The 11,783-nt window shown below is 51.7% G+C and overlaps 1 long non-coding RNA gene across 2 annotated transcripts; it reads right to left on the bottom strand.

Annotated features, from left to right (window-relative positions):
* Positions 1-654: 654 nt before the first annotated feature.
* On the bottom strand, positions 655-6,520 carry LOC111776192 (uncharacterized). 2 transcript variants are annotated; one of them, XR_011424272.1, is made up of 6 exons: positions 6,086-6,520; positions 3,859-3,966; positions 3,140-3,309; positions 2,502-2,732; positions 1,877-2,071; positions 655-1,754 (listed from the first exon to the last, which is right to left on the bottom strand). It is a non-coding gene; the product is annotated as an uncharacterized lncRNA (long non-coding RNA). The 2 variants fall into 2 exon arrangements; XR_011424273.1 differs by lacking the exon at positions 6,086-6,520 and adding an exon at positions 4,819-5,143.
* Between the last annotated feature and the right edge of the window lie 5,263 nt (positions 6,521-11,783).

Genomic DNA, 11,783 nt, shown 5'->3' on the forward strand with positions numbered 1-11,783 from the left:
TGTAAATTAAGCAACTCTCATGGTAAGAGTCAAATTTCATTCTTATCCTGGCTGCCACGGAGCTCAATGTTAAAGTTTGGGCCACATTGCAATAACTAATCTTGGCCTAGGTTTCTAGCACATTTCTTTCCTTCTAGGCATAAAAAATGAAGGGAGCACCTACATCACAGGATTGTTGGGAGGATTCCAAGAAGATATTTACCAGCTTTCAGAACCTACTGATGCTAGGCGTTATGCTAGCTGCTTCAAACAAAACCCTGTGCTGCATTATGACTCCCCTTTTGCAGATGAGGTAATACACCTGCAAACAGAGAGGCCAAGTGATTTGCTCAAAGTCACACAGCAAGTAGATATAGGAAATAGGACTCTGCTCTAGTGCTCTTTTCACAGATCGGAAAGATAACGCATGTGTGACAGCCCCTAAAGCAGTGATGGTTTCCTTCCTTCCATCTTCAGGCTCCCTCAGCCCACCTAGACATCCCTTAGCTGGGGTCCTTCTTACCCAGCAGTGTGACCATCAGTTTACCCCTCTCACTGTGAGCTGGCAAGGTTGGGGACTTCAGTGAATCACCTTTCAAAGCACCCCAGGCAGGACCTAGCTCCCAGTAAATGTTTGTTGGGTGAATGAAAACCACATCACTTGCATCCCATTACTCATTTTAAAGCTCCTTCATTCATCCCACAAATCTCAACTGAGCACCTGCTCTGAAGATCCAGGCACTGCAGTAAATCCTCTGTGGACATAACTTCGTTTAATCCCACCACTTGCCGTGTGTTTGCTGTAGGTCCTGGCATCCACATTTTGTTTTATTTCTTTTTAAGATTGGCCCTGGACTAACATCTGCTGCCAATCTTTTTCTTCTTCTCTCCAAAGCCCCTGGTACATAGTTGTATATTCTAGTTGGAGGTCCTTCGGGTTCTGCTGTGTGGGACACCCCATCCACATTTCTTAATGAAAAGTCTAAAATAGTGCTTCTCAAACTCCAGGGTGCGTCGGAATCTCCCGGAGGGCTCAGTAAACACAGAATGCTGGGCTCCGCCACAGAGTTTGTGATTCAGTAGGTCTGGAGTGGGGCCCGAGAAATTGCATTTCTCATAAACTCCCAAGTGATGCCAATGCTGCCGGCCCATAGTCCACACTGTGAGAACCACAGCTGGTAGGTGGAGATGCCTCAGTCCACCCCCAGGTTTGTCTCAGCCTACCCCCAGGCTCTTACCCAAACTCCCTAGTGCTTCCCAATCTGAGAGCAGGGCAGGTGGCATCAGAGAGGCCTTTGGGTAAGGACTATGGGATGCACAACTTGGGGAGAAATACAGTTGTCCCCTCCACTCTTTCCTGCTCCACATCCCCATGCCCAGGTGGGCCTGCCTGGAGGCTCCGGAGAGTTTGGCTTAGCTGGTCCCGGGATAATGATGACTCCTCTTCAAATCCTTTCCTGGCCGATTCCCACAACTCACGCACTAAGCAGTCACAACTGTGTGTGTATTTGGGGGAAGGCTGTTGTGGTCGACTTGATAACAGCTTCCCAAAGATATCAGGTCTAATCCCAGGTGTCTGTATGAGAGGGAGGCAGCAGGAGATGATCCAGAAGAGGTGGCGATGTGACAAAGGCAGACATTGGAGCGCTGCAGCCAGCAGACGCTGGAGGAGGCAGGAGATGGATCCTCCTCTAGAGGCCCTGGAGGGAGCACGGCTCTGCCCACACCTTGATTTCAGCTCAGCGAAACTGATTGCAGACTTCTGGCCTCCTGAACTGTGAGAGAATGAATTTCTGTTGTTTCAGCTACCGAGTCCGTGGCAACTTGTTACAGCAGCCACAGAAAACTAACACAGCTGGGAGAAGGTGCGGGCTGCCCCTTGTCCCCCTGATCTCACCGACACCTTCACCTTGGCTGCATGCCCATCCTTGGGGAGCTGGGACTGGAGGCCCCGTGGTGGGAAGGATTTGGTCAGGAAGGACCATCTTGTCCTGAGGCGTCTCCAGGAGGCTCCAGAGAGTTGCCAAGGGAAACAGGCAGAGGTAGGAGGAGAAAGGGTGGGAGGTGGGAGACAGGTGGTGTGTTGGAGGTACTGGGGAGGGAAGCGTGGTGTTGGGATTATAGAGGAATGACTAAATGGGGGTCCCTCTGTGTGGGGAAAGGGAAGGGGGAGCCATGTCCACACATGGGGAGGGGCGGCCAGAGGGAGGCCCTGCGGTGTGGAGAAGCTGATGGGGAGGGTCTATGTCCAGCCAGGCCCATCCGGTGGCCTTCGACATCTCAAGGTCAAGGGGATGGTCACAAAGCTGGTCTCCAATCATGTTCTGCAAGTGTTGGGTTGCCACGGCAACCAGGAAGCATGCTCAAGAACCTGAGGCCTCAGACACAGAGTTTTGGGAAGCAGAAACCTGGGCTGATAGCAGAGCCCTAGGAATCAGGGCCCAGCTCCCTCCCCACAAATTACTCCCCACCCCCCACAGTGTCAGTTCTTCAACCTGGGAAACCCCCCAAATGCCCAGTACATTTCCATCAGCATCCCAGGCCCAGGGAAGGCTTGTTACTCTGGCAACAAAGGCTTGAGGCTGGGTTGGTTCTGGGCTTGAAGGAGAGAGGGAGCTGCCGGTGGTGACTGGGGAGCCCAGCAGGAAGTGAAGCTGGTGGAGAAAAAGGCCTTCCACACCAGTGTGCTGCGGCCACAGAAGTGCCTGTGTGCGCAGAGACAGCATCTGCAGTCCCGGGTCCACAGTCCGCGCCTGGAGACAGAGAGAGGGGTAGGAGGAAGTCAAGGTCACTTGGAGGGCCAGAAGTCAGAGGGTTCCTTCCCAACAACAATATCTCTCTCCTCTTTGGGCCTCAGTCTCCTCATCTGTAAAATGGGCGGGGAGGCTATACTAGACCTCTGAACAACTTCTGTTCCAGACAGTATATTGCCTCCCCCAACACCACACACATACACACACACACACACACACACACACACACGCACACTTCAGGCCTTTGCCGCCAGCCAGCGGCTGGTTGGTGATTGGTCCCCTCCCCTTGGCATCTCCTGCCGCCAGCCCCTTCTTCCTTCCTGTCCATGACTGCCACTTCTCCCCAGGACTCCAGCATCGCCCCTCCCCATTGGCTAAGGCAGCCTCCCCATCTACCCCCCAGCAACCTCTCTCCCAGCCAGCAGCAGCTCAGGATGACTGAGTAGAGACAGCATGCCCACAACAGCCAGGCCCACCAGTCACCACAGGAAGCAGCAGATCTGATGGAGCTTAAAAAGTGGCAGGTCTGAGGTCAAGGATGCTGGCGATCAGCTGCTTCTTGGCAGTAGAGAAAACCCTAGAAGCATAAAGTGGGTGCAGTGAGAGCTGGAGGGGTGGAACAGGTCAGATCCCCTGCCAGGAGCAAGCTCCGTGCTTTGGGAGTCATCCAATGAATGAGGAACTGAGGTAAGATAGGGTACAGGCTCAAATGGAGGAATAGGGGAAGCTGTGGGAGTCCCACCATTCCCGGAAGGCCCCGCCATGGCAGGGAGATCAGCCAGGACATTGGACACCAAGACCAGGGTTCCCAATAGGATCAAGTTCTCCTCTCCCTTCTCCACCCTCAGGCCTGGGGTCCTAGCCCAGGGTGTTCCCCCTCCCCTACTGCAGCCTAGGTGTCCCTCCCCTCTTCCACTTCCAGGACACTGGTCCTCCGTATCCTCCTCCACCTCCTCTCCAGACTCCAGGCCAGCTTCCACCACCCCACTCCCAGCATCATCTCTGCCCCACTTGGTGAGAACCATCCTTGCAGTGAGCCTGGCGCTCCAGAGACCAGCATCCTCTCCTGATTCCCCCCCACCCCCACCCCAGCCTTTGAAGTTATCAGCTGGGAGGATCAACATGCCTCAGGCCAGGAGGTGTCTCCTTTGTGGTCTGCTCACTGGGCTCATCCACCTGGCCTGTGCACCCAGGAATCCTGCTGGGAAAGTCTCATCTTACAAGACACAGTCACCTGCAAGGGGACAGAGAAGGGGTGGTTATGGCCTGGCAGCCAAGGTGACCCCCGACACACACACACACACACACAGGTAAGCATGTGCTTGTTAATAAGTACAGGTCCCACTGAGGAACAGTGTCACACAGTGTCACAGGGCACTATCACTCCACCAGAGGAAATTAGAGTCCCTGGGCCAGGCTCTATGAAGACACCCTTGGTCCTGTAGGAAGCCAATTGCAGTATGAAATCAGGAAGCCAGATGCACCTGCCAGGGAGAGGCGGCAGAAACGTGGGGGGTGGCTACAGGGACAATGGGGCAGCCCAGAAGGCTACTTTGCATAAATTAGAAAAATGTGCCCCTTCCTCAAAGCCCTTTACTTCCATCTGATGGAAAAGTGCCCTAATGGTTCAATACTTCTATGTTGACTACAGAGTTGTGCAGTGTACAACCTGCGCAATGGTAAGGGGTGGCCCTGAGGGATGAGGGGGTCCAAAAGGGAAAGAAGGAGGAAAGGGGTGGCCCTGAGGGATGGGGGGGTCCAAAAGGGAAAGGAGGAGGAAGGACCCACGGGTCCAGTGAAGGAAATGGGGAAAGCAGTGGTCAGTGACAAGAGCCCCAGGCTGAGCAGACCTGTGTCCACTCTAATATCACTAACAGTGGGAACTTGGGGGAGTGACTGAACCCCCCTAAGGCACAATTTACTGATTTGGAAAATGAGGGGGGAGGGCTCAGGGATGGTCTGCCCTTAGGATTAAATGAGATGATCGATGCAAAGCTCGGCTTGTCATGAAACAAGTGCCCCGGATGGTGCAACAAGAACAGTGACAACACACAGAGAGGGAAAGAGACAGACAGTGACAACACACAGAGAGAGGCCGGCTGTTCCCGGGCAGGAGACGGGGTTTCACCGGCTTCTTGAGAGGTCGTTTTAAGTAGAAATTAACTGTCCCGTGGAACCAGTGTCACCAACGGCCCATGTCACCACGGTCAGATGAACCGTGCTGAGCATTTGAGGGCTAGTGCTGTTGGGGCTGCGGGCAGGAGGGGCAGGCCCCGCGGCCGGGGGCTCGGGGGTCGCACAGGGACGCCTCCCTGTTCGCGGACACCGCCACCAGGCCCTCCAGCGCCCCCGCCGCCGCCCGGGCAGGGCCGCCGCCAGCTCCCAGCCCACAGGCCAAGGGAGGCGCGGCCGGAGCGCTGTCCGCGCACCGCAGCGCCACCTGGAGCTCAGGCGCGCGAGGTGACGGGCCGTCCGGTCCCCTAGCTCGGCGGCCGCCCCAATGGCCCCACAGGTCCCAGGCAGCGCCTGGTGCTCTGTGCCCCCGGCCCCTCCCGACCCGCGCCCACCGGACCAGGAGGGAGGTCAGACTAGACCGAGGGCGGAGGCCGGAGAGACTCCGCCTCCCAGAGGCCCCGCCTCTTCAGCCTGGGGCGTTGGGCAGGTGTCCAGACCCCGTGCACTCCCTTCGTTGGTCTCCCTCCTCCCCTTCCTCAGTGACTTCAGGGTAAAGTCCAAATTCCATCTTCCCCCAGATTTATATCCCCTCCCCACCCAACGCTGGAGCCTGCAACGACCTGAAGTGCCTTCCGTGACCTTCCCCCCTGGGCAGCCTCTAGTGCAGGGGCCCCCACCAAACTCGTGTCAGGTTCAAATAGCAATTCCTAGGCCCCCCTCAAGCTCTGGCTTTGTGGCCAGGAATCTGTATTTTTCACAAGCTCCCAGGCGATTCGGATGTGTCCTGGGCTTCACACTCTGGCAGTCCGTATTCGCAGTCACTGTGACGGTTCTCAGACAGCAGCGGGCTTGTTAAAACATTGCCGGCACGCCCTCAGAGTCTCTGATTCCGTAAGTCTAGGGCAGGGTCTGCGAGTTTGCATTTATACCAATCACCCCCCACAAACACCCACACCCACCCCCACCCTGACCCCGGGCATGCTGATGCTGCTGGTCAGGGACCGTGCTCTGAGAACCACTTCTTCAGTAATACATTTAGGAGAAAAGCTATTCACCTGTTGCCAGTTCACTGGGTACCAAGGCCTGTGCAAAGCACTTCACATTCATACAGCCAGATGAACTAAATATTTACTCTATTTTCCAGAAAAGGAAAGCGAGATTCACACAGGTTTACTCACTTGCTCAAGGCCACACAGTCAGGAAGGCCAGGATTCGAACCCAGGTCTTTCTGAATACAAAAGCTGGGCTGGCACAGCCTACAGTGCACTGCTAGTTATCCCCTCCCAGGGGCTTGGCTTGTTTCTAGAAGTCAACCAGGCACCCTCTGAAGCCTGAGAAGGTGCTGGATAGGGCTTTGAAGCACCCTTCCCACACTGCCCTGGGTTCAGTGCCCCTGCTGGGGGCCAGGTTCTCTGCCCAGAGAGTCCATGAAGAGGGAACAGAGGAGCCACCTCCCCACGTGGTCCTGACCCCTAGTTCCCTCACTCCCACTGCCACTGGGAGTGGAAGGTCCCCTGACTTCTCTGGGATTGGCTCCAGATAGTGTTTCCTGGACAGATCACTGGGGACTAGGAGAACGGAGGGACGCTCGGGTGCTGCACAAAGAGCAGGATGAAGGCAGGACCGCTGGGTCCTGAGTGGGGAAAGGAGAGGCGGTGCCACACAGGCGCCCGGCCACCAGTCAGTGCGGCCCAGAGGTTTTGCCCAGACAGGTCCGGGTGGAAGCCTGTCCTTAGGGGCAGGGACACACAGGTCAAGCCACAGCTGTGAAGGGGGTGGAGCGTTGAGCAGCAAATCTCAATGGGGCCCTCAGGTGAAGGACAGTGTGGGGAGGAAAATAGCAAATCTAGGGGGGCTGGGAGGGATGAAGAGGGCTCCCACCTGTGACTTCCCACGCCTGTCTCCTTCAGCCCCAGGCTTCTCCTTTGTCACCCCTCTACCCCCACTTCTGTGGTGTGGGCCTGAGACAGCAGGTCAGCAGTCCCTCTGGGCAATGTTTATTCTCCCCTGCCTCTTCCTAGTGGCCCCCAGCTCTGTGCCTCTCCCCACTGAGTTTTAAAGGTCCTTTTGGGGAGGGGAGCACGGCCTGGGAGGGGGAGCACATTCAGGGAGCCAGAGACAGGACCCTAAAGGGAATAAGTCGGAACCCTGAAGCGCGTGCTGAATTCGTTGGGTGGGCAGGCCAGGACCAAGTAGAATATACCCACTGAGTCATCCTTCCCCATCCCAAACATCCACTGAGCACCTGTGCATGCCAGCACTGTGCTGACACAGCCCAGAACTCACAGCTTTGAACAAAGCCCAGGGGACGGGGCGGGGATTCAGGTAAGGCCTCTCTGAGGTAGTTAGAGAGCAGATCTAAAGGAGAATGAGAGCCAGCCAGGTGAAGAATGTGGAGGAGCAACTTTCAAAACAGAAGAATCAGCATTTGCAAAGGCCCAGGGGGAAGAGGAAATAGACTGAAACTAGCCAAGCTCAGTGGAAGTGACAGCGATGACGGGAAACCTGGAGAGACGAGGCCAGGCAGGTGGGCAGGGACCAGAGCCAGGAGCTGAGGTAAGGAGTTTGGATTTCGTCCTAAATGCCACAGGATACCCTGAAAAGATCTTAAATGGAGAAAAGATATGCTCCAAGTTACGCTAAGAAGCTCTCTCCAACCCCATAAAAATTTCAAAAACATATCTGCATGGTAAAAAACAACATAAATAACCTCACACCTGTTAGGACGGCTATTATCAGAAAGACAAGAAATAACAGGTGTTGGTGAGGATGTGGAGAAAGGGAACCCTTGTGTACTGTCGGTGGGAATGTAAATTGGTGCAGCCACTGTGGAAACAGTATGGAGTTTCCTCAAAAAATTAAAAATAGAACTGCCACATGATCCAGCAATTTCACTTCTGGGCATTTATCCAAAGAAAACAGAAACACTAACTCAGAAAGATATCTATACCCCCGTGTCCATTGCAGCATTATTTACAACAGCCAAGCCATGGAAGCAACCTAAGTGTCCATCGATGGATGAATGGATAAAGAAAATGGGGTATAAATACACAAGGGAATATTATTCAGCCATAAAAAAACAAGCAAGGAAATCCTGCTATTTGCAACAACACGGCTGGACCTCAAGGTCACACAGAGAAAGACAAATACTGTGGAAGATAAACAACTCATAGATACAGAGAACAGACTGGTGGTTGCCAGAGGTGGGGGGTGAGGGGTGGGCGAAATGAGTGAAAGTGATCAAAAGGCGCAAACTTCCAGTTAAAAAATAAATAAGTCCTGGGGATGTAATGTACGGTATGGTGACTACAAGTAATAATACTATATTGTATATTTGAAAAAATATATATAACAGCTACAACAATTTTTTAAAAGTAGAATAAAGTGAGAGGAATCACTCTACCCAATGTTAGGGCTCACTATAGTCATCAAGACAGTGAGGTGCTGGCAAGGACAGACAAGTGGATCAATGGGACAGAAGAGAGAACCCAGGATTAGACCCACGGACCCATACAAATATGCCTAACTGATTTTGGACAAAGGTGCAAAAGGAATTCAGTGGAGAAAAGATGGCCTTTTCAACACATGGTGCTGGAGCGATTGGACGTCCATAAGGAAAAAAATGAGTTTTGCCCTAAACCTCACACCTTGTACAAAAATTAACTCAAAATGGATCGCAGACTTAAATGTAAAAAGTAAAACTATAAAATACAGAAAAAAAAACAGGAGAAAAATCTTCAGGACCCAGGCCTAGGGGAGGAGTTCTTAAACTCGACACCAAGGGCACAGTCCATAAAAGGAAAATTTGATAAATCAGACCTCATCAAAAATTTAAAATTTTTACTCTGTGAAGGGCTCTGCAGAGAGGATGAAATGAGACCTACAGACCCGGAGAATGTATTTGTAAGTGTCATATCCAACAAAGTACTTACATACATCTAGAATATATATTTTTTAAAACTCTCAAAACTCAGAAGTTAAAAACAGCAACAGACAATCCAATCAGAAAATGGGCAAAACACACAAACAGACATTTCGCTAAAGAGGATATACGAATGGCGATTATCTGAACATACAGGAAAAGATGTTCGACGGCGTTAAGCATTAGGGAAATGCAAATTGAAACCACAATGAGTTATCACTACATACCCATCGGAATGACTAAAATAAGAAGAGTGAGAACCACGAATGCCGGTGAGGACATAGAGTAACTGGATCACTCGGACACTGCTGGTGGGAGTGTAAAATGGCAGAGCCGCTCTGGAAGAGAGTATGGCAGCTTCTTACAAAACTAAACATGCACTTTCCATATGACCTGGCAGTTGCACTCTTGTGCATGAAAAGAAACCTTCCGTTCACACAAAAATCTGTACACAATCTTCATAGAAGCTTTATTTGTAAGAGCCCCCGAACAGAAAAACTCAAATGTCCTTTGATGACTGACTGGTTAAACAAACTCTGGTACATCCATACTGTGGAATACTACTCAGTAATGAAAAGGCACATGCTATTGATACATACAACAACTGGGATGAATCTCAAGGAAATTATGTTGCAAGAAAAAAAGCCAATCCCAAAAGGCTATATGCTGTATGATTCCATTTATATAATATTCTTGAAATGACAAAATTATAGAGAGGGGGAACAGGTTAGTAGTTGCCAGAGGTTAGGGAGGGGAGTGGGAAAGAGGTGATTAAGGCTATATAAAAGGGTAGCATGAGATAGCCCTGTGATGGGACTGTTCCGTATCTTGACTGTGGTGGTGGTCAAACAAATCTACATGTCATAAAATTGCATGGAACTTAATACACACACGCAAATAAATACATGTAAAACAGGTGAAATCTGAATAAGGTCAATGGATTGCATTAAGATCAGTTTCCTCGTGGTGATATTGTACTACAGTTATGCAAGATGTTACCCTTGGGGGAAACTGGATAAAGGGTATACAGGAACTCTGTATTATTTCTGACAACTGGATGTGAATCCACCTTATGTCAAAATAAAACATAAAAAGAAAAAACAGAGGACTGTGTTATATTTGCAACTCATTTCAAGGATACAGGGCTAATGTCCTTAATATATAAAGAGCTTCTAGACATCAATAAGAAATAATAACAAAAACAAACATGTATACAGCACATAATATGTGGCGAGTACAGTTCTAAGTTTTTTCCATGCATTAATTCATTAAATCCTCACAACATTCCTACATCATCTCCATTTTATAGGTGAGGCGACTGAGGCACAGAGAGGTTAAGCAACTTGCCCAAGGCCACATAGCTAGGAAGTGGTAGAGCTGAGACACAAAACCCAACAGTCTGGCTCCAGAGTGCAAGCTCTTAAACTCTATATTAAACTCTTAAACTCTGTGGGTCTCTACAAAAAACCCACAACCCAGTAGAAAAATCGTCAGAGTATATAAAACAGAAAGGAAAAACTGGGCCTTAAACTTACAGGAGGAGAGAGAAAGCCAGAGACAGGGGGTACAGACCCCCCTGTACCCCAGAGACCAGCCTTCTTATGGCCTCCTCTGCCCAGCTCAGGCAAGCCCATCCGATGCCACACCTTGCTGCACAGTGCATAGACTCCTCCTTCAACACAAAAGACCAAGCCCTGCCTTCCAAAACCTGCCCCTACTGAGGGAAAGGGAGACAGGCAGAAGGCCAGGCCTCAGCTTTAGCGGGGAGACAGACGCAGCATCCCAGGTGAGCTGGGTAGACAGGTGTGGGGTAGGTGGGCTCAGCTTTTGAAACAAAGAAGACTGTGATGGGAAGAGGAGATCCCCTCCCTTAGTCCGTCTCCCCCTCGGAGCTCTTACCTGCTGTCTGCCCAGTCTCCCAGACTGACCCAAGGAGGAGACAGGCAGCTCCAGCAAAGGGCGGACAGTGCTGGCAAATCTGGCAGTAATGACCCAGGGCACAAAGGACTCAGCATGAGGCCACCACCAGAAATGCCTGCTCCCAGGCCTGCCATCCTTCTGGCCCTTTGGAAAAGCTCTAGCCCTCTGAGCCCCACAGGTGCTCCCCGCCAGTCTCCCTGCGCCCCCAAGTCCTAGGTACTATGTACATATCTTGGGCGGGTTGGGGGTGGGGTAAAGGGGGAGTGCAGACAAAGGAAGCCAGCCCAGCAACATCTCATTTGACAGGTGACTTCTCCCCTCAGGTAGAGGGTAGAGAATGCCAGCCCTGAAATCCTGCCATCTTTTCCTCTAATTAATCTCAGTCCTGCCACTCCTGAGAGGCAAACGGGAGCAAGTTAAAATATAGCTACAGAGATCCACAAGGACATACAGGCACGTGCATCTGTGTACATCCAGCTGTACGCACGCCCTGTCTGCAGGTCTGAGAAGAACTCTCAGGCCAAGGCCTTCATGCCTGTGCCCAGCCCACGGTGGGACTCAGCCAGGGCTGGCTCTCCTCCCCCAGGGCTCAAATACTAAAGTGGGTGAGGCTGTAGGGGAGGGAGGGACCTGAGCAGAAAGAAGATCCAGGGCTGGGACTTTGTCTCTGGGTTCGAAGGCTTAAACCAAGAATGTTTTCCCCGGGTCAACTCTTTCTGTGGCAGCTTTGGACTGTTTGGAAGCAGAGCTGAGGGAGGTTGGAGGCACCGTGTGTCCCCAGCCCCTGAAGAGGATGCAGTGGATATAGGCAGTGCAGGATCCGACCAGAAGCCCTGGAAGCTGGCAGAGGGCAGAGCAATGAGTTGGTTCAAGCCATCATTTTATCTGAAGAGCCTGAGGCCCAGTAAAGGAACATGACTCACCCAAGGCCTGCAGCAAAGTGGTGGCAATATTGAGACCCAGACCAAGGTCTCTTGACTCTCTGTCAAGTGCTCTTCCTGCTACTCACTGCACGTGGCAGTCTTTGTCACTTT

Source organism: Equus caballus, chromosome 13 (assembly GCF_041296265.1).
Source record: "Equus caballus isolate H_3958 breed thoroughbred chromosome 13, TB-T2T, whole genome shotgun sequence".
Lineage (NCBI taxonomy): Eukaryota > Metazoa > Chordata > Mammalia > Perissodactyla > Equidae > Equus > Equus caballus.